This window comes from Piliocolobus tephrosceles, chromosome 12, assembly GCF_002776525.5.
Source record: "Piliocolobus tephrosceles isolate RC106 chromosome 12, ASM277652v3, whole genome shotgun sequence".
NCBI lineage: Eukaryota > Metazoa > Chordata > Mammalia > Primates > Cercopithecidae > Piliocolobus > Piliocolobus tephrosceles.
This window is the reverse complement of record NC_045445.1, coordinates 62,156,237-62,180,643: the sequence shown is the minus strand read 5'-3', so window position 1 is coordinate 62,180,643 and position 24,407 is coordinate 62,156,237.

Sequence of the window (24,407 nt, the reverse complement as noted above, 5' to 3'; positions counted from 1 at the left end):
ATTAATTCAAACTTCAAAATGATAAGCAAAACGAACATTATAATGATGTTCATTACTGTGTGGTCACATGCTTTTACAGAATGCAGCTATGTATAGAATAGAATTCAGTTTTTCTTCAAACTGTTGACTCTCCAGAAATGGAACATAAACAGACAATTAAGAGTAGATTTTGTATATCAATTACATGCATTATATACTCTATTCTTACAATAAAGTAAGCTGGAGAAAAAAAGCTTAGTAAGAGAATCATAAGGAAGACAAAAATGTATTTTACTATTAAGCAGATGTGGATCATCATAAAGGTCTGCAACATAAATATCTGCACACTCACATTGAGTAGGTTGACGAGGAGGAAGAAGAAGAAGGGTTGGTCTTGCTGTCTCAGGAGCGGCAGAGGTGGAAAGATGGAAGAGGTAGAAGGGGAGGCAGGAGACGCAGGCACACTCCATGTACATTTACAGAAATATGTCATAATTTCTCTCTGACTTTTTCACTTTTTCATTTCTCTAGAAGTGTTTCTATACAGTACCAATTCTTCTTCCATTATTTGCTTTAGTTTCAGTGGCTGTGTCATAGAAGGGGCAATGTCATAAAAGAAGTCAAACACAATCTTGAATCACTAGAACCTTTCTGCCAGACCGCCTGATGTCAATTTCTTTTCAGGCCCTGTTTCTATGTCTTCTTCTTCATTGTCTGGCACTGGTTTGGAAGCACTCATCTCCATCAAGTCGTTTTCTTTTAATTCCTCTGGTGTGGGGTCTATGAGCTCTAGAATTTCTCCAAGCCCCATATCTTCAAAGCTTAAACCCCCCAAACACACTTTTTTTTTTTTTTTTTTTTTTTTGAGACGGAGTCTCGCTCTGTCGCCCAGGCTGGAGTGCAGTGGCGCTATCTCGGCTCACTGCAAGCTCCGCCTCCCGGGTTTATGCCATTCTCCTGCCTCAGCCTCCTGAGTAGCTGGGACTACAGGCGCCCGCCATCTCGCCCGGCTAGTTTTTTGTATTTTTTAGTAGAGACGGGGTTTCACCATGTAGACCAGGATGGTCTCGATCTCCTGACCTCGTGATCCACCCGTCTCGGCCTCCCAAAGTGCTGGGATTACAGGCTTGAGCCACCGCACCCGGCCTTTTTTTTTTTTTTTTTAACCACATTCACAGTCTCTTTCATGATTTCCTTGGTTAGCTCTGTCGTAAGTCCTGTAAAGTCATGCACAACATCTGAACACAGTTTTCTCCAGCATAAATTTATTGTTTTGGGCTTGATGGCTTTCATGTCTCTTTCCATAACAATGATGGCATCTTCAATAGTGTAATTCTGCCAGGCTCGCATGATGCTCTCTGTATCCAGGTTCTCTTTCATACTGTTCACAATCCTTTCCATAGAGAATCATGTGTAATTAGTCTTAAAAGTCCCTATGAGCCCTGATCAAGAGGCTGAGCTTGACGTATTGCATGTGGGGAAAGGAGACCCCTTCAACACCTTTTGTGCTGAATTCACAGGGTTTCAAGTATTCAGGGACGTTGTCCAATATCAAAAGAACTTTAAAAGGCGTGTCTTACTGTAAAATACTTCCTGAGTTCAGAGACAAAGCATGGAAGGAACCAATTCAAAAACAGGGTTCTCATTGTCCAGGCCTTCCTAATGTATAGCCTAAAAGACTGGCAGCTGGTGCTTATATTTTCTCTTTAAGGCTTAGAAGTCAGCAGCTTTATAGATAAAGGCAGTCCTGATCATAAACCCGACTGCATTTACACAAAGCAAACAGTAGAGTTAGGTTATCCATTCCTGCCTTAAATCCTGGTGCTTGATTCTCCTCCTTAGTAATAAATATCCTTCGTGGCATTTTTTTTTCCACAATAGGGCACTTTTCTGCATTATAAATCTGTTCTCCTCACTGTTTTTTCTTTAATGGCATCTAGGGATTTGTCTGTCGCTTCTTGATTGGCAGAAGCTGCTTCTTCCGTTATCGTTACATATTTTCATCCAAACCTCTTTCTAAATTTATCAAACCTTCCTTTGCTGGCATTGAATACTTCAGCTTTAGATTCTTCATTTTCCTTTTGCTTTAAGTTGTCATATAATGACTTTGCTTTTTCTGAAATTCTAATAAATTGTGTAGGTATGCCTTTTTTAATAACAATTCTGCACCCACATAAAAACTGCATTTCAGTAAAAGATAAAAGGATATTTCACAAAATTTGAAAGGTTTTCACACCTGCTGGGATAGCAGGAACAATGGTTTCACACATTTCGTTTTCTTTTTTTACACTGCTCCTTATGCTGGATCCATTTACCTTTAAATGACAGGCAACTGCAGCTGCAGACCTCAATCTAGGGTACATATCAAGCAAATCAAGTTTTTCTTGTAATCCCATAACTATTTTCTGCTTCTTGGTAACACTTCCAGCATCATCAGTGGCACATCATATGAATCCCATGGTGTTACTCAAGGTTTACAGTATTACACTAAACATGAAGAAAATATGCAAGAACCATGAGAAATCCCTTTTTACCATGATGCACAATTTACTGAGGAGACAAGCTGCTCATGTGGAAATGATCAGCATCACAGGGCATTTTAAGTGAATGCTAACAACACGAGCTCACTGCGACAGCAACAGAAGGTGGCCATGAAACTATAGTAGTGCACTACATACTCCAGTTAATTTTATGGAGTTGTGATTTAATAACATATCTTTATGTTTGTCTACTTTCAACTGCGAATGACACTATGTAACATCTGTAAGTGGTTGTATGAATAAGTTTTGATGTATTTTAACTTTTTATAACAGATGTGTATATTTTATGGTGATAAATAATAAAATAGACAAGCATCTAGGTATTTTATGCATTTATGACATACATAACTTTTTGTTGTTTTTTTCTATATGTCTAAGGTATGTGGCTTGTCTGTGAGTTTTTTTCAAATTGTTGCAAATCTCCAAAATATACTCCAATGTGTTTATTGAAAAAATCTGTACGTAAGTGGATCTGCACAGGTCAAAACCAGATTGTTCAAAGGTCAACTGTATATCAGGGTTGATTTTACAAAGGTTAAGAAAGAAGAGAAAGACCTAGTAAAATACTTAAAAGAAGAAAAAGGAAGAGATCTGTGTCAGAGACCAACTAAGTCCTAAATAGAAACATTTTAAGGGTTGTTTTCCTGAGACATCACTTTTGCCATTCTAGCCTCTGGTGAACAAAATCCAGTGTGCTATTCTAGCTTCTGGTGTACAAAATCCAGTGTGCCAAAACACTCTTGTGTTAAAGTAGATTACTCTAGCATACATTTATTAGTTACTTTAATTTAAATCTTAAAGAAAAGAGGTGTACATGCTGCTAATTAATTGATGGTACAATTATCTCAAGACTCAATATACAAGTATGAACAATTATATTTGGCAATTAGTACCAAGTAGACAGACATAGATAGGTAAACAGTTAAGTCTACCAAGTCAGCAGCTCCTTTCAACTTCCCTGCTTTTTCTAACGAAGTCACTTGCTTTAGCAATTTTGCTCACTACTCTTCCCAGGTTTCAATATGCATGGCTAAAAATTTACTATCAAACTTCTTCATTGTACTACGAGGTTGCTGTTTTTCTGAATTTTTAAAAGTAATTTTAAGAGAGTTCCCTTAAAATTAATCAATAATAATATAACACCAGAAAATCTGATGAGCTGTGAGGAAGATTCTGCGGAAGATCCTTAACTATGCATCCAAATTCACATACAACCCAGTACATTGTGATAGCGATGGGTATGATCTTAAGCTTTGAAGTCAGACAGATGTGGATTTGAATCCAGGCTCCAACAGTTACTTTGTGACTCTGGACATTTAACCTCTATTTTCCACAACCATAAAACAGGGATGACAATATATAGGGCCTATATATATTTTTGCAATTTGTATTAAGGGAAATGTATATAAAGTCCCAGGCAGGTAGAGTTAGTAATTATTATTAATGTTATGATTATTTCACCAGAAGATTAAATTCCACCAGCTTGTAATAGCATATATTGTCTTCCATTCAGGGCCCACTTAAAGTGCTTTGCGATCTTGAAGAGTTTCAAATAGTACCAGGAACATTATATGTGCTAAGTGCTAGTGAAGTATCTGTTAAATAAATTAATTAAATAAGCTTCTTTTTAAAGAAAGGATTTGGAGATTAAGGAGAATACCTAGACCAGTCTTTCTCTTCTATTATCACTGGAAAATACTTACCTAGTATTGTCAATGGGCTATGAAAAGGGGTTGGTCTGGCGCTTATCGCCTATTTTTTTTTTTTTTTTTGAGATGGAGTTTTGCTCTTGTTTCCCAGGCTGGAGTGCAATGGCACAATCTTGGCTTGTCACAACCTCTGCCTCCCGAGTTCAAGTGATTCTTCTACCTCAGCCTCCTGAGTTGCTGGGAATACAGGCATGCACCACCATGCCCGGCTAATTTCGACATTTTAGTAGAGACGAGGTTTCTCCACATTGGTCAGGCTGGTCTTGAACTCCTGACCTCAGGTGATACATGCGCCTCGGTCTCCCACAGTGCTGATATCACTTGCCTCAAAACTTTGGCCTGGGCTGCTTGTTTATATACTTGATATGGTTTGGCTGTGTCCCCAGCAAAATCTCATTTTGAATTGTAGTTCCCATAATCCCCACATATCATGGGAGGGACCAGATGGAAATAATTGAGTCATGGGATCGGTTTGCCCCATCCTGTTCTCATGATAGTGAGTGAGTTTTCACAAGATCTGATGGTTTTATAAGGGGCTCACCCCTTCGCTGGGCACTCATTTCTCTCTCCTGCCACCATGTGAAGGAGGATGTGTTTTCTTATCCCTTCCAGCATAATTGTAAGTTTCCTGAGGCCTCCCCAGCCTTGTGGAACTGTGAGTCAATTTAATCTCTTTCCTTTATAAATTACCCAGTCTCAGGCAGTTCTTTTTAGCAGTGTAAGAACAGACTAATACAATACTACCACTGTGAAAATGCCCAAAGATGTTGCCATTTTAGAAACAAGACTATAGAAGGCTAGAACAAGTTAAGAAACTGAGCTATTTGCAAACAAGGAATATGTTGTTTTCTTTTTTTATGTTTAAGACTGAGGCATTTCTTGATGAATGAATCAATGCATCAGTGAATGAATACATGAATAAATAAAACAGAAAAGGGGCTTAATTTTGAGTAGATGAGAGTATCTTTAGAAAGTTTATGGATAACGGGACATTCCTTAAATTCTTATGTGATGTACCATTCAAGAAGCTTCATTCTATTTCAGACCTTTCTTTTTTTAGCATATAGAATATATTGCTAATATAACATTTATTTATAAATCAAGAATGATCTTTTTTTAAATGTCTATGATTTAATTAGGAAATATGCTAATGATGATTCTAAGAAATCTGCTACATCATCCCTTCCTATTCACACTACTTAAGAGATAATATAGTTTGTATTTGATCAGTAATACTAGGATGTGTTATAGAGTGTAGAACTTCTTGCTGTATGGTGAAATTCTCAAAGTGTGAAAGTATGTCTTATTTTTATTCACATCCTCAGTGCTGAAGAGTTTCCCTAACACATAGTTATTATTCAACAACATTTATTGGATTAAAGAAGAATATTAAGATTCAATAAGCTCTGGATAGCAAAGCAAAATTGCCTTAAGAATATCCCATACACTACAAACTGTAGTTAAGTTGTTTTCTTTTAAAATGCACTACATAAATATGTCATTCAAACATTTTAAAATATGTAATTAAACACATTAACATATTGGCTTGTCATCCTACAAGATTATAATAGATGTGTATTTTTTTAATTCCCGTCTGTAAATATGACTCCTTAAGACTCCTCCCACTCGAGGAAACCTGCATCCTTAGAACAGTACTTTTTTTTTTTTTTTTTGGTCAATCCTCTTCTTTTTCTCTGCTTTAAGATACAAACAGTAAATATTTTCCTGCTTTCTACAAGGAATAAGAATGAAAGATTCTGTATTTAGGTAATTTCCCTTATCTCTAATCGATCTTTATAATTCACATTTAACAAATTCACCCCTCTTTTCATCAACATTTTGAAACAGTTTTTTTTCTTCCACCTAGAAATTAGTGAAGTACACAATCCTATTTTCTATTTAGGTAATTTCCCTTATCTCCAATCAATCTTTATAATTCACATTTTACAAGTGCACCCTCTTTTCATCAACATTTTGAAACATTTAAAACAGTTTTTTTCCTTCCACCTAGAAATTAGTGGAGTACACAATCCTATTTTCTGATTCATGATATTATGACTTTCTTTGAAAAAGTCACCATTTTTTCTGAGTCAGCATTTCAAACAGGTGTACCTTTTTTCTTTTTAAATAATGTTTGTCTTTTTAGTGCATTTTAAATAATGTTTGTCTTTTTAGTGCAAATTGTTTTAAATAGGGTTTTTTCTAATATTATAGTTCTTCCCTACTAGATAGAACCGGAAGTTACATCTCCACACCCTAATGCTTTGCTAAACAGAAAATTTTCACATTTAAGTTTCATGCTACCTGGTGGAAATGACAAGAAAGGTTATATTTTGAGCCTAAAATTCAAATCAGTCACTCAGCTTTTCCCATATATCTTGCTAATTATGATATTTATTTTATTTGACAAATTATATAATACCATAAAGCAGGGGATCTTCTCCAGGTATTTTCTCCAATGGGAGACTAGCTGATAAAGTATGATATAACCATAACTTTGTGCTTTCTTCCAAGGTAAAGATTTCCACAGTGTTTTTCGCATAGAGTCCTAGAGCTAAGTTTCACTTAATAAAATAAGAGGCAACTTAAAATAACGGTTAAAAAAGGAGATGCTCATTACAACACGATGTGGTGATGTCGTGGTGGCAAATAAATAGAGTGCAAAGAAATGAAAAGCAGAAACTTACATATAAGCTTCTTAAAGAGCTGGGACTTAGGCAATACCATACTTGGGCTCAGATATCTGTTGACTAACTGGGTAATGGCTTGTTCTCCTGGACTTTGTAAAAACATTATAAATATTGACATATATTTGAAAATACATTATAAGCTATATTAAAGTTTAGAATATGTAAGGGGCAGCAGTAGTATCTGAAGTCAGTATCTTTCACTGTTTTTTGCTTTGTTTTGTTTTGTTTTCTTTTGTTTCTGAAGGTTCATGCAATAGTTAATGCTTTGGCAAGTGAAGAGGATAGGGTACTGGATCCTGCAACCTAGCTCTGAGTTCTCATCTAAGGTAAGTAGTGCTTCATGCAAACAATGGTACAGAATAACTTCACTCCAGTTACTTATTAGGGAGGGTCATCTTAAAGTCTACCTCTCAACATTATGACTATATATATGAGAAATATATCCATTATTTAGATAGCGTGTTCTGAAGAATATGCTGCTCATCCATTCCTCAAGGTACAGTCAGTTCTGCTAAAATATTTTTTGACAATATGAATTTGTTACAACACGATTGATATATTAGGGAACAATTTGAGCATAAAGAGGATTTCAAATTGTATTAGTCTCTGAAAATCTCTCGGTAAACACAGAAAACTGCACTCAGCATAATAATATAAAAACATATACACACACGCACAACAAAACAATTTACCGGCAACCTCAGTTTATTATGTATGTTATCCTACAAGGTTATGTTTTGCCATTCTTTTGTATTTGAGAATATTCTTATACTAAATAAAAAGTCAACATCCAAAACATGTACAAATATTTTGGTTCAAAAATGCCAAGTAGTGCATTAAAAGAAAAAATTTAAGTACTGAGGAAAAGCTTGAATAATGAAGTGCTTCAAAATGAGAGAACATGATGTTTCCCGAGCAACAGACAGAAATCCACTCTGTGGCCCCTCAGAGATAATGAGCAAGAAAAAAGAAATGTCTATGACTCTGTGATATAATAAAAAATCTATTTGGTCTTTGTTTTTGGTTCCTGGGACAGAGCTCCTAAAACCTATGAAATTTCCTGGGAACCAGCAGTGTCATTTTAAAACACCTAAGTTTATGCTAATGAATTGATTTGGTGTGGGGCTCCTAGGCAGCCTCAGGATGGAGCAGCTGACCAGAAGGACCAAGTAATTTGAGGGGTGGAAATTGTACTTTATCCATTGGCCTCTGAGGAGGTGAGCAGGAGGCTGGAGATTTGACCCTATGAATCCTCTTGAACCATGTGATTCAGGGAGCTTCTTCTGGGTGGATGAATACTTCACAGTGCTGTGAGGGTGGTGTGCCTGAACAGGGCCTGGTAGTTGCACAGCATCTCCTCCTCAAATACCTTGCCCTGTGCATCTCTTCTATTCCGCTGTTCCTGAGTTTTTTTCTTTTAAAATAAAACAATAAACATAGGCCGGGCGCGGTGGCTCAAGCCTGTAATCCCAGCACTTTGGGAGGCCGAGATGGGCGGATCACGAGGTGAGGAGATCGAGACCATCCTGGCTAACACGGTGAAACCCCATCTCTACTAAAAAATACAAAAAACTAGCTGGGCGAGGTGGCGGGCGCCTGTAGTTCCAGCTACTCGGGAGGCTGAGGCAGGAGAATGGCGTAAACCCGGGAGACGGAGCTTGCAGTGAGCTGAGATCCGGCCACTGCACTCCAGCCCAGGCGACAGAGCAAGACTCTGTCTCAAAAAAAGAAAAAGAAAAAAACAGTAAACATAAGTAATGCTTTCCTGAATTCTGTGAGTTGTTCTAGCAAATTGTCAAATCTGAGAAGGATGTCATAGGAACCCCCGAATTATAGCCAGTCAGTCAAAAGTACATGTGGCCCCCAGGAGTTGCAGCTGACATCTGAAATGAAAGCAGTTTGAGGAACCAAGCCCTTAAATTTGTGGGATGTGATGCTAAATTCAGGTAGATAATATCAAAACTAAATTTGAGTTGTTGGGCATCCAGTTGGTGTGAGAGACTCAGAGAATTGGTTGTTGGTGTACAAAAACTTTACACAGGCAGGAACCACTCGAAGTACTGCTTCAAAGTCAGTAACAACAAGGCCTAAATAAAATAAGGAAATGAAAAGATTGTTGAGCATATAAATTCTAGTCTCAACAGTGAAAAATATTGGGAACAATTTTCTCATAAGAAGAAAAGACTATCTATAGATAACATCCTTAAACAGAATAGGCTAGGCGTGGTGGCTCAGGCTTGTAATCCCAGCACTCTGGGAGGCCAAGACAGGCGGATCACCTGAGGTTGGGAGTTCAAGACCAGCCTGACCAACATGGAGAAACCCTGTCTCTACTAAAAAACAACAAAACAAAACAAAACAAAAATTAACTGGGCAAGGTGGTGCATGCCTGTTATCCAAGCTACTGGGGAGGCTGAGGCAGGAGAATCGCTTGAACCCAGGAGGCAGAGGTTGCGGTGAGCCAAGATCACACCATTGCACTCCAGCCTAGGCAACAAGAGCGAGACTCCTTCTCAGAAAGAAAGAAAGAGAGAAAGACAGAAAAGAAGGGAGGGAGGGAGGAAGGGAAAGAAAGAAAGAAAGAAAACAGAGTTTGCTAAATCCTGCAGAAGTGACTTCTTTTATCTTGGGAAATGAGTCCTAGTGGTGGGTATTTTAGTGTTGTCAAACATCTCTACAATTCTCAAAGCCTTCAGCGGTCTGGATAAGCTATGGGTGCACATGAGACATCCACAACATAATTCCCAGCAATGATTCACAACTTACTTGAAGAAGAAGGCTATACACCAAATCAAATTTACAATTTTTATGAAATGCATGTCTATTATAAATTTAACCCTTAAAAACCTACACCTGAAATGAAGAAAAACATGCCCAGGATTTAGGGCTGTGAAAGATTTTTAACTGTGGCATTTGGAAACAATGCCAAACTCAGGACAATGAGCCATACTGATATGATTTGACTGTGTGCCCACGCGAATCTCACCTTGAATTGTAATAATCCTCACGTGTCAAGGGTGGAGCCAGGTGGAGATAACTGAATCACAGGGGCAGTTTCCCCCATACTATTCTCATGGTAATGAGTAAATTTCCCAAGATTTGCTGGTTTTATAAATGGGAGTTCCCCTGAACAAGCTCTCTCTTACCTGCCACCATGTAAGATGTGTCTTGCCCCTCCTTTCCTTCCACCATGATTGTGAAGTCTCCTCAGCCATGTGGAACTGTGAGTTCATTAAACCTCTTTCCTTTGTAATTACCCCGTCTCAGGTAAGCCTTTATTAGCAGCCTGAGAACAGACTAATACACATACCTATCCACATCTAGTGCTACAACTTTGCATTTGCTTTCATATAATCACCCCACACAACCTCACAATAACTCACAAGCTGCAATCCTTCTGAAGCCTACTTCCACAAGGTAAAGTGCCGTATTATAGCATTTATGTAAAATTGTGCTACCATGTATATTAGATTTCTATTATTTATTTTTTATGTGTCACTGACAAAGTGTTTGAATATTGTGCCCCAATCTCATTTTTCTCGAGTTTTCAGGTTTTTCTTATACAATTCTGAAAAAAATATGGTGTTTTTTAGAATACTGTAAGTTGTGTTATAGAAGAACTAACTAAACATTAAAATCTATCATCAGGGGAAGCCAGTCAATGAGAGAGCTGTATGATGGGGCTAAATCATTTTTATTTCCCCAAAATTTCTTTCCCTATACTGGCCTTTGGCATTAGGTAATCAACCTACAGTGAAGGACATTATAAGAAACTATCCTCTGAAATTCATTATTCTATTCATTGTGAGAATGTTGTTCAGTATGATGCTTACCACATTACACAAATCAAATTTTCAATTTTGATGAGTGTCTATTATAAATTTAAACCTTAAAAACCTACACCTGAAATGCAGAAAAACATGCCCAGGATTCAGGGCGGTGAAAGATTCTTAACTGTGACATTTGGAAGCAATGCCAAACCCAGGACAATGAGTCAGACACAGCATTCTCTTTATGATGGCCCACTAAAGAAGTTTCACTCTGGCCTTAGTCCCAGGAATAGTTATGCATCTACTGAAAAATTGATTTGCTTTTATTTTTATGTATACTGATACTTTTAAAGGAGCATCTTAACAGAGTTCAATGAATATTTCTTAAATAAATGAATAAATGTGTTTTTAAACTGTTTCTTTGTCCACTTTGGCTATTAAAATGATTAGAGACAAATTTATGAGCCTCTTCTAGGAAGTGTACAGAAACCAGAAACATTATTAAAATATTCTGAGCTGAACTCACAATAATAGCTTCTTACTTATGCATTTCAAATATAACTGATCACTGGCTTAAACCTTACTTGAAAATTTGTATAATTGCTGACAGTCTAAATAAGTAGCACACTGACTAATGAATGAGTTATAAGTCTATTGAAAAATCCTATTTTCATAGATTCTGCAGATGTAGCACCAGAAGTCAGCTAGAGGAGACTAACTAATGTTAACAATCCTTCTGAGATATTTCTTAATTGACATTTTATTGGATTACAATTATGCAAACTGTGCCAAGTTGACTAGAACTAAGACAAAGGACACAGTAGTTTATATATTTATCTACTTTTGCTCCTAAATGATTCCTGAGAAGGAGTAATAAAATCCTAAACCAGAGTGTACAGATTTTGAAATGATATATGTAGAATCCAGTAAGGCTAATGAGAATCATGTGTACCTTCTCTCTCCTTCCCCTCCCCATATATAATAACTATGCCCGATAACTTGAAAAGGGTATAATCAAAGTATTTAAAATAATGAAGTATATTGTGACTAAGAGTAGCAATTAATGGGAAAAGATACTAGTTATTGGTCTGAAACTTTTACTAATAACTCTTCTTGCATAATCTCTGTCTAGCAACTTTAATGCCCAAAAGATGCATTCTGATGCCTTGGTCACCAGTTTCTCTTAACGTAAAAAGTTTCTTACTGTATTTTATGACATATTTTACTGTGCATACATAGGAACTACATCAGACCCACTTAAGAGATTATCTCTTAACTTTGACTACTGTTGACTGAAAACACTTTATTCCATTTTTAAGTCATTTGAGAAAACTGTAAACATTATCTGAGACTTAGACCTGACCTTATCCCTGATCTTTAAAACTGATAGACAACAACCACAAAAATTTCAGTAGAAGCCATTTAAAAGAAAAAATAGCCTCTCTTATCTTGAAACAGAAGGTGTATTAGTCTGTTCTCACACTGCTATAAAGAACTGCCCCAGACTGGGTAATTTATAAAGGAAAGAAGTTCAATGGACTCACAGTTCCACCTGGCTGGGGAGGCCTCAGGAAACTTACAGTCATCGTGGAAGGGGAAGCAAACACATCCTTCTTCACAAGGTGGCAGGAGAGAGAAGTGCTGAGCAAAAGGGGAAAAAAACCTCTTATAAAACTGTCAGAATTTGTGAGAACTCACTCACTATCATGAGAACAGCATGAGGGAAACCATCTCCATGATTAAATTACCTCCCACCGGACACATGGGGATGATGGGAACTGCAATTCAAGTTGAGGTTTGGGTGGGGACACAGAGCCAAATCATATCATTCTGCCTTGAGCAACTATACCCCTGTGGCTTTGCAAGGTACAGCTTCCTTCCTGGCTGCCTTCACAGCCTGGCATTGAGTGTCTGTGGCTTTCCAGGTGCATGGTGCAAGTTGTCAGTGGATCTACCGTTCAGGGGTCTGGAGGATGGTGGCCCTCTTCTCACAGCTCCACTAGTCAGTGCCCCTTGGGGACTCTGTGTAGGGGCTCTCACCCCACATTTTCATTCCACTCTGCCCTAGCAGAGGTTCTCCATGAGAACTCCACCCCTACAGCACTCCTCTGCCTGGACATCCAGATGTTTCCATACATCCTCTGAAATCTAGGCAGAGGTTTCCAAACCTTAATTCTTGATGTCTCTAAAAACCAAAATTATTATTTAAAAAGACAAGATATAGTTATCTACACGATTTAGCTAACACAGTTGCACTAGGTATTTTTCCCAAATTCCCACTGAATGAGTCTTTGATACGTTGGAATAAAATTATATTCAACACAAAATCTACCTTTCAAAATCAGGTAAGAAAACATACAAAACAATTCAAGTGACCAAAGTTAAGATAAATAAAAGAATGAGTAATTAAAATCAAGATTTTATCACAATGTTTTAGAGTTAATCAATATTGACAGAAATGTGACACTAGTGATACATCACAACCATATCATGAGAGCTGAGATTTTCTTCAAATAATGATGAAAAACACTGTATTATTACTATGTATCAGTCACCAGAGTATGCAATGTAATGAATTACTTTATTTAATGAAGATGAACTTATTTTTCACACTTTACCAATGAGGAAACTGAGAAACGATTGGTACGGACAAAAGGCAGTACTCTTGCCCATGTCTAGCTTCAGCTCAAGCTTTTGTTCTTAACTACTTTGCTCTACTACATACTGCACTAATGCTGATAAGTTTCAATGACCCATTTAAAATTTTGTCTGTTTTTATAGTTATCAGTAACACAGAGTAGTAAATTCCTTTATCTCAGTTATAGTTACACTCAACAAATATGATACAACTAAAATATAATTTAAGTAGGTTGAACTTATATTGAAAATTAAAAATATTGAAAAATGTTGATTGTTGATAGCAATAGTAATAAAAACATCCACAATATGGAAGATGAAAGTCTGAAAATTAACTTATTTCAGTGATAATTTTTACTCTGTAAAGGCTGTGTAGTATAGTTAGGTATCAAAAAACTAACCTTAAGCATATTAGAATTTAACATAGCAATCCAATTTTATCAATCAAGATCAAATCCAAGTATGTTAATTAACAATATGAATACTACGACTTTTCTTTCATTCAGTAGTATCCTGTTTGTATCTTGGTGAAATAGAATAAAAGCTTCTGACAAGATACATTTGATTTTAAAATATTTGGATAATTAACTTGTTTGCATATAAAGAGTATAAATTAATTAATGTTTCACTTCCCTAAAACACATTGATAAAATAGTTTATTTTTGTATTTAATACTGTTATTATTTTCATTACTAACATTCACTGAATGTTTACTAAGAATTAGTGATTGTGATAGGCATTTTATACACATTATCTCATTTATTGCACACAGCCCTAACATAAATACTACTATTACCTCCATTTTGAAGGTAACTATAGCTAGTATTTACTGTGGATCACCATTAGCAATTTCAGTTCCAGTGCTCCAAAGAAATCTTGTTCTTATGGAGGTTGTAGTACGGTATATTTATCAAAATTTTCTTGAAGAATTCCTATGCATTATTATATGCCATGTTGAATTGAATCTTCACCCTACTTTTCCAGCTAAAAGGTATCAGGTAGAATCATCTGAGTGTAACTTTTTATGTCAGAATATGTCACAGTATTTAGATATTTTCTAATTTTTACTTAATTGCTATGATAAATAAAATATGAATACGTAACCAAAGCAATTATTTTGTTCTTAAATATTAAATATGTGATTGTATTCCACTAAAGTGTTGGAATTTTTCTTGCTATTTTGAATAAATATTTCTGCTATTCAAAGAAATTATAACAGTTGTTTTCTGACTTCTAATGAATATGCTACAAATGTTCTTAATGATATACATCAAATGATTAGAGGTATAGTTATAGTTTTCTAGAAAGCAGAGTTCATTACAGTATATCTCTTGTCCTGGTAAGGCAAATCTGTACTTGATTTTGGTGTTAACAGAAAGAAGCAGCAAATATTTTTTACTCCTCAATGATGTTTTATGCTTAAACTACATAGAGCTTTTCTTGGTATTCATTTGGAACATTGTTTCCCTGTCTCACTAATAATTGTAAAGTTTTCAACTGGTAGATAAGAGAAATTTTTGTAGTTAACTTTATTCAGATGGAGAGACAAAAGCTCAAAGAAGGTAGAATCATACAAATCTGAGACCAAGTCTATTAAATAAAAGTGAAGATTATTGCCAGGAGAAATATTTTAATAGTAATAATAATTTATCTATAATGAAAAATTTGGAATCAAAGGTAGAATTCAGCATTAATTTATCCTTTTGTATATGAAACAATTTTAGAAGTGGAGTAGGGATGAGGTTCAGAGTAGATTTTCAGAAGAAACAAAAGATGCACACTTATTATCTTGTCACTTCTTTGTAATATATTATTATCCCTAATTTATAAAAATATAAAGAAAATAAAATGAAGAGGTTTGAAAAGAAGAGGAAGAGGAAAACTTTGCCTTCAAAGTAGGACAAAGAAACTAAGCATAAGTGAAACTACTTTTCAATATACTATGTCTGAAACAAATTTGTCACAACTAAAAGATGACACCAATATTTTAATTTTTATGTATCCAAATGGATAAGAGAACCTCAGTAAAATTGCCTAGAACAACCAAATTTTTTAAAAATCCAAAAGTATCCAGCATTTCTACACTATTTATAAATGTAATGGCTGCTGCTTCTGAAAAGACTTAGAGAATTTGCTTTTATGGTATTTTTTGATGTCATTTATAGTATAGCCACTGTTGGATAGCCACTGATTCAATTAAAGCTAATACTTTTGATTTCTCAAAGCTCTGAATAGTGTTTTTAATTGAAACTGATTACATACTTATTTAATAAAAGGGAAACTGTTGAACTGACCTAATAAAGGTATCCCAGAATAAGGATTTACATCAGTTATTGGTTGAAACATTTAAAACTTCAGAGTAATATCATAGTTTTCCTATTACTCAAACTTGTAAATGAAACAAAAAGAGATTTTTTTTCTCTTCTTTCAGATAACAGGAATTCACCAGAACTACTTTACTGAACAGGTGAGTGAATTATTTATTAAGATGATCAGTAGGACTGGGTCTTTTTTAACTCTAAGGAGATATGTATATTATTTCACACAAAAGCAATTATTAATTTACTGATAGCATAGATAACATCATACTTTAATTTTTATAATTTTAATATACATGTTTATACTATTTTATTTAATTTTAATAAAATCAAATAAAACATTAAATATATAATCAATTTGAGATAACTCTGCAGTAGTAAATTACTATAATTTCGCTTTCCTTTGCCTTTTAATTCTGTATTAGTTTGTTTTCACGGTGCTGATAAAGACATATGTAAGGCTGAGTAATTTATAAGGAAAAAGAGGTTTAATGGACTCACAGTTCCACGTTGCTGAGGAGGCCTTACAGTCATGGTGGAAGGTGAAAGGTGAAAGGCACAACTTACATGGCTGCAGACAAGAGACAGAATGAGAGCCAAGTTAAAGTGGTTACCCCTTACAAAGCCATCAGATCTCGTGAGACTTATTCACTACCATGAGAACAGTATGGGGGAAACTGCCCCCATGATTCACTTATCTCCCACCAGGTCCCTTCCACAACACGTGGAAAATACCGGAGCTACAATTCAAGATGAGATTTGGATGGGGACACAGTCAAACCATGTCAAATTATTTCTTGCAGCTTCCAAAACAAATTTTTTTTTTAGAAATAAGTCATTATTTTTTGTTTCATTAGATATTCTTGTAGAGTCTTAATGGTAAATCTGAATGATCAAAACTAAGAGGCAAACAGGGGGTTGTTGTTACATATGGTTAAAGTTCATTTAGCCCAAAAATAATGGGAACAAGAGATTAATGACCAGTGGAGGGATATTGGGAAGGTGAAGAGTATAGTAGGAATCTCTAGCAGTCTTGCAGACATCATGTGAATTTTTAAAATCTGGTACTTTCTTGTTTTAAGATAGCCAGATGAAAAGTCGATTCAATGGAGAATAAAGAGGGGCTTGGCATGAAGTTTCCTAAGTACAGCCAGGCCACAGAATGTAATGTATAGAAAAAGCCACGGTAGAGTTTATGGGAATTAAAGCGAGGGAAACCAACTAAATTCTTCTGTAGCCTTCATTGGACAACCCTCACATACCTGTTTCCCTCACATATATACTCATTCTTAAATTCACTGTTATGACTACATTAGAACTCAACATCACATTTATGTTATTAATCTTTTTTATAAAGCATTTCAAAGTATATTTACTTAATATTATCTAATATCTTGGAAGTGTATGGCAGTATTATTTTCACCAATATGGAAAATGATGAAAACACTGGTTACTGCAATAGATTACGTTGCAGAAAATAATGCAAGAGACTGTGAAATTCCTTGGTCATGTGACACATTATACATAAACCAGCCAATGATCTAGGGAATTATAATGAACTCTGGTCTTTCGGGTGAAGTAATATAAGAGCACATAACATTTCCAGTTTCAATCCTGCTTTGTACAATTTACACTCACCAAGCATCAATTTCCTCTTCTGTAAAATTTAGATACTAAAATTTTTGTCTTCCATAGGGCAGTTATAAGGATCTCATAAAACAATAAATGCGTAGGAGTATTCTTCAAAGTACAATGTATTACACGAATGCTAGTTATTTCTGTTAACCCAGCAACTCGAATTATCCAGGAATCCTGATTAATGCAGTGGCATATAAATTGGGAGACTCTCAAGATTCTCTAAAATCAGTTTTAAAATGTAAAATGTATGCTTTACTGGAACATATTTATCTCAAGAAAGAGCATCATAGCAATTTGAATATGTAATCTAGTATTAAAAACATTTGTAGCAAACTAAATATAACCACTCTAAAGAAAATCATTACAGGACACACATGATCTGGACTTAGTGCTTAAGGAGGTAATAGATTAGTAAGGAGATATGAAGAAGAGAAAAAAATTTTACTTTTATTTTTGAATACTTAGCTGTATTTCGGAGGTTGAGTCTGAGTTAACCTACCCATATAACCTTTCCTTCCACCTCTTCCTTAACTATCCTAGATCATCCTCTCTGTGCATCTTCGAGCCTGGAGAAAAGCCAGGTTGGGATTTATAGAAAGAACAAGAACAAAATAAAACCATATCTGTTCTATTTTCCCATATCAATTGATTTCAGAGTGTGCTGTATTCCCAACAAATGAGAAAAAAACAAAAAAGAATTTCCCTTCGTGGTTTATTCCACTGGTTTAGAGGTAACTGTAATTAACTTCTTCAAACTCCTCACTTAGCAAAAATGCATTCCCTTTCAAATTATTTGTATTGTAGATACAATACAAATCACTACTAAAAATTGATCTTGATTGATACACCCCATAGCCCATAGTTGGATATTTGGAAATACATAGGAGAGACAAATCTGAAATTAAAATGTAAGAAGTATCAGGAAACACATTGCTAATGAAGTAAGGTTTCCTAATGGTGTTTTTTCATTAAAAATACTTTTCCTGTTTTACATGAACCATAGCTTGGGTTTGCTAAAAGATGCCATGTTAAATAATTAAACGTGGAAATCCTGAATATCTGCACTAAGGAAAATAAAACTTCCACAAGCGGAAACTAATGAGCATTGTAAATGTAAAATCAAGGCCCTAGTGTAAATTTTATAACAAATACATGAAATAATATAGTGAAATTTTAATTTATGTAACTATTATATATAAGCTGTGTTGTTATATATAATTTATATACATGTAATGAAAGTCATGGTTAAATAATCTAGTATATATATAAGTTTATGGTTTTAAATTTAAATTTATTAAACTTAATTTGTTAAATAAAATTAAATTTAAATGACTTAAAACACATTGAGTTGTTTTATATATTTTACACAACAAATATATCTAAACTAAATATTAAAAATTATTAAGTGCTTTAATGGACAAATAAATGACAGATAATTTAAAATGTTATTAGTTTTTCTTTCCCAGATGGCAGATTAGAGGCTTTTAGTTTGCCTCAGCCACTTGGAAATACCAGCAGAGTTCATAAAGATAAACGCTGTGCGCTTTAATACAGGAAGGAAAACGGGAGTACACCAGAGTCTTGAAGGACACCTCAAATCCTGGGGATGAGATCGTGGGCAAACAGCTCCTCTGATAATGTCTGGCTGATAAAAGTGAGTGAAGTCCCAGTGCATGAGGGAGGTGACCCACCTTTCCTTGGGGAAATCTGAGCAACCTACGCCAAAGAGCACATTTTTCCCTCCCAAGTCTTGGAGCTAACTTGGCGAGAGGCATAAAGACACTGTGAGAGAAAGACACTGAGAAAAGCTGCACTCATTTTCCAAGACCCAGAGTTGAGATCAGGATGTCATTTTTAATCCGGGCTCATGCAAAGTCAGCTAGTCTGTGGCGACCCAGCAGCGTGACTGTGTAGACATTTTAGTTTCAGGCCAGAGTTTGGAGGGCCTGCTCTGGAGTAGGGCTGGGGCCTCCTCAGCCAGAACTGTGGAAAGTGCCTCAGCATCAGGTGCTGGAATTGTGCTCTCCCCTACTGCATACCTTGAGTGGGATGAGAGCTGCTACAGTTGCAGTTTTTCCTGGACAATGACAATTACATCCAGGGCTAGCTTGGCAACCTGGAGCCAATATGTGTGTGTCATTGTTGGGTATCTCATACATTGTTGGGTAGCTTCCCCGAGGTTGTGGTATGGCAGAACCCTCTCTGCTTCACCCACAAACAGAAATCCAGACTCTCCAATCACCCACTTCCCTGGACCAACAGCCTGAGCTGCCCCACTCTTCATGGACATAGATTGTGGTGCAGCAAGCCCTTCTCTGCTCCAAAACTAGGTACATCTACAGGTATGCAGAGCACCTGTTCACCTGGATCAGCAACCTGAATTGCTACACCTTTCCTGTACATAGATTGTGGTGCAGCAGGGCCCTCTGGGCTCTGTGCCCAGGCACATCTCCAGGCATTCAGAGTACCTACTTGTTTGGTTCAGCATCCTGAGTTTCTCCCCACTCTGTGCAGAGATCTTGGTGCAGGAGAATCCTCTCAACTTCTTGTCCAAGCAGATCTCCAGGTATATGGAACATCCACCCTCCTGGAGGAGTAGGAGTTTAGGACATCCCTACCCTTGTGCAGATATCTTGAGATTAGGGAGGTTCCCCAGCTTCATACCTAGACACATCTCTGGGCACTTGGTGGCTGCCCAGTGGACTCTCATTCAGCACTCGTGCTTGTCCCTGCCATCAGGACACCAGTACGTGGACCTGCCCAGTCTGACCCCATCAATCTTGCCCCACCCCCAACCCTATGATGTTAAGAAGTAAGTTCAGACTGCTGTGCACTCTATATTACCAGCCATTGCCTGAGGAGACAGAGAGGTTCTACCAGTAAACAAGGATCAAGTATATACCCAGCCACATCGGCCAGTGTGGGCTCTTACCCAGAAACATCACCTACTGGCTTATTGGTCAAACTGCACAGTCCAATATAAAACCTGCTGACAGAAGTGCATGACGTTACAGAAGCAAAGCGAAAACACCCTACCCAGCATTGTCTACAGTCACATCCCCAAGGAAGAGGGAGAAAGAGAAACTGAAAAAAGAACAAAATGATAATATTATAGGGAAAAAGAGAAAAATCCTACCTGTACAAAAATAGCTTCAAAAAGTAGAAGTGCCAGCATCTTCAGCTGAGAAAGAACCAGTGCAAGAATTCTGGCATCATAAAATATGTGAATATACTACACCACCAAAGGATCACACTAGCTCTGCAGCAATGGTTCCTAACCAAAATATAAATTCAGAAATGACAGATAAAAGACTCAAAGCATGGATTGTAAGGAAGCTCAATGAGATCCAAGATAAGGTTGAAAATCAACACAAAGAAACTTCTAAAGCAATCCATGAAATGAAGAAATAGATATACATCTTAAAAAGAAATCAATCAGAGCTTCTGGCATTGAAATGCTCACTTAAAATGTCAAAATACAATTGAAAGGTTTGTCAATATACAAGTAGAAGAAATAATTTCAGAACTTGAAGACTAGTCTTTCAAACTAACCCAATCCGACAAAAATAAAGAAAAAAGGAATTTTTGAAAATGAATAAAGTCTTTGAGAAATATGGGATTATGTAAAGTGGCCAAATCTACAAATGGTTGGCATTCCTGAGAGAGAAGGAGAAAAAGAAAACAAACAACCCGGAAACATGTTTGAGAGACTAATTCAAGAAAAATTTCCTGATCTTTCTAGAGAGGCAGACTTTAAGGTACAAAAAATTCAGAGAACACCTGTGAGATACTATTAAAAACAAATATCACCAAGGCATATAGTCATCAGACTGTCCTAGGTCAATGCTAAAGAAAAAATCTTGAACGTACCTAGAAGAAAAGATCAGATCATATAAAATAGGAATCCCATCAGGCTAGCAGCAGACTTCTCAACAGAATCCTAGTAAGCCAAGAGAGATTGAGGGCCTATTTTCAGCATTCTTAAAGAAAAGAAGATCTAACCAAGAATTTTATATTCTGCCAAACTTAGCTTTATAAGCAAATGAGAAATAAAATCTTTTCCAGACAAGCAAGTGCTAAGGGAATTTGTTATCACTAAACCAATCTTATAAGAGATCCTTATGAGAGTTCTAAACACTGAAATGAGAGAATAATACCTGCTGCCAAGAAAACACACTTCAGTACATAGCCCACAGATCCTATAAAGAAATTATACAATGGAAACTACAAAGATATCAACTAATAACTTCACAACAGGATCAAAATCTCACATATCAATATTAACCTTGAATATAAAAGGTCTAAACACCTCAAGTAAAAGACACAGAGTGTCAAGTTAAATTTAAAAAAAAAAAAGACCCATTCATCTTCTCTCTTCAAAACATGCACCTCACACATAACAACAGACATAGTCTCAAAGTAAAGGGTTGGAGAAAAATCTATCATGCAAACAGAATACATAAAAAAGTAGCAGTCGCTATTCTTGTTATTCTTATTCTTATTCTTTTTTTTTTTTTTTTTTTTTTTTCTGAGACAGAGTTTCACTCTTGTTGCCCTGGCTGGAGTGCAGTGGCACCATCTCAGCTTGCTGCAACCGCCACCTCCCAGGTTCAAGTGATTCTCCTGCCTCAGGCCTCCCTAGTAGCTAGTATTGCAGGTGCCCGTAACTACACCCAGCTAATTTTTTGTATTTTTAGTAAAGACAGGATTTCATCATGTTGGCCAGTTTGCTCTCGAACTCCTGACCTCAGGTGATCCACCTGCCTCGACCTCCCAACGTGCTGGGATTACAGGCGTGAGCTACCGCGCCCAGCCTGAATCACTGTTCTTATAACAGATAAACACAATTTAAACCAACAACAGTAAAGAAGAGCATACATAATGATAAAAGGTTTAATCCAATGAGAAAAATTAACTATACTTAATATATATGCACTTAACATTGAAGCAACCAGATTCATAAAACAAGTACTTCCAGACCTACAAAAAGACCTAGACATAACAGTAGTGCGGGACTTCACCATACCACTGACAGCCTCAGATGGATCATTAAGGCAGAAAGCTAACAGAGAAATTCTGGACAGAAGTTCAACACTTGACCAATTGTACCTAATAGAAATCTATAGAATACTCCACCCATTTACCACAGAATATACATTATTCTCATATGCACATGGCACATACTCCAATATAGACAACATGCTCAGCCATAAACAAGCCTTAGTAAATTCAAAAAACTTGAAGTAATACCAACCATTGTCTTGGACCACAGTGGAATAAAGATAGAAAGCAATACAAAGATCTTTCAAAACCACACAATTACATGAAAATTAAACACTTTGCTCCTGAATGATTTTTGGGTAAACAATGACATTGAGACATAAATCAAAAAATTATTTGAAATCAATGAAAACAGAACCACAACATGCAGAAACATCAGGGATGCGGCAAAAGAAATGTTGACAGGAAAATGTATAGTGCTAAATGCCTACCACAGAAAAAAATATTGAATTAATTATCTAATATCACACCTGTAGGAAGTAGAAAAACAAGGAGGAGGGATGGCATTGGGAGTTATACCTGATGTAAATGACGAGTTGATGGGTGCTGACGAGTTGATGGGTGCAGCACACCAACATGGCACAAGTATACATATGTAACAAACCTGCACGTTGTGCACATGTACCCTAGAACTTTAAGTATAATAATAATGATAATAAAAATAAAAACAAGAACAAACCAACTTCAAAGCTAGCAGAAGAAAGGAAATAACTAAAATCAGAGCAGAACTGAACAAAATTGAGACCCTAACATCCTTACAAAGCACCAACAGAACCAAAAGTTGGTTTTTTGAAGGGATCATCAGCACCAGTTGACTGCTAGTTAAATTATCAGAGGGCAGGGGGTGGGGGAGAGAGAGAGAGAGAGAAAGACAGAATCCAAATAAACACAATCAGAAATGAAAAAGGGAACATTACAACTGATCCCACAGAAATACAAAAGATCTTCAGAGACAGTTATGAACACTTCTATGTACACATACTACCAAATCTAGAGGAAATGGATAAATTTTTGGAAACAATCTCCCAAGATTAAATCAGAAAAAAATTGAAACACTGAACAGCCTACTAGGATGCTCCAAAATTGAATCAGAAATAAAGAATCTATGAACCAAAAAAGACTTGGATCAGATGAAATCACAGCTGAATTCTACCAGAGATACAAAGAAAAGCTGGTACCAAAATAATTGAGGAAGAGGGACTCCTTTCTAACTCATTCTATGAAACCAGCATCACTCTAATACAAAACCTGGCAAAGACACAATGAAAAACGGAAAACTACAGGACAATATCCCTGAAGAGCAGAGATGCAAAAATCCTCAACAAAATACTAGCAAACTGAATCCAACCATATATCAAAATGGTAATTCACCATGATCATTCCTGGGATGCAAGCTTGCCTCAACATACAAAAATCAATAAATGTGATTCACCAAATAAACAGAATTAAAAAATAAAAACCACATGATCATTTTAATAGACCCAGAAAAAGCTTTCAACAAAATGCAAAATCCTTTCATGATAAGAACCCTCAAGAAACTGGGCATCAAAAGAACATACCTCAAATTAGTAAGAGCCATCTATGACAAACCCACAGACACCACACTGAATGGGCAAAAACTGTAAGCATTTCCTTTGAGATCCAGAACATAGACAGTGATATCTACGCTCACCACTCCTATTCAACAAAGTATTGAAAGTTCATGCCACAGCCACGGGGCAAGAGAAAGTAGAAAAGACATCCAAATAAGAAAATAAGAAGTCAAATTATCTTTCTTCACTGATGATATGATTCTACACTGAGAAAACTCTAAAGACTCCATCAAAAGCCTCCTGGAACTGATAAACAACTTTAGTAAAATTTCAGGAAACAAAATCAATGTACAAAAATCAGTAACATTTCTAAACACTAATAACATTCAAGCTGACAGCCAAATCAAGAACACAATCCCATTTAAAATAGCCACAAAAAATTAAAGTACCCTAGAATACATCTAGCCAAGAAGGTGACAGATCTCTAAAAGGAGAACTATAAAACACTGCTGAAAGAAATAAATAATGTCACA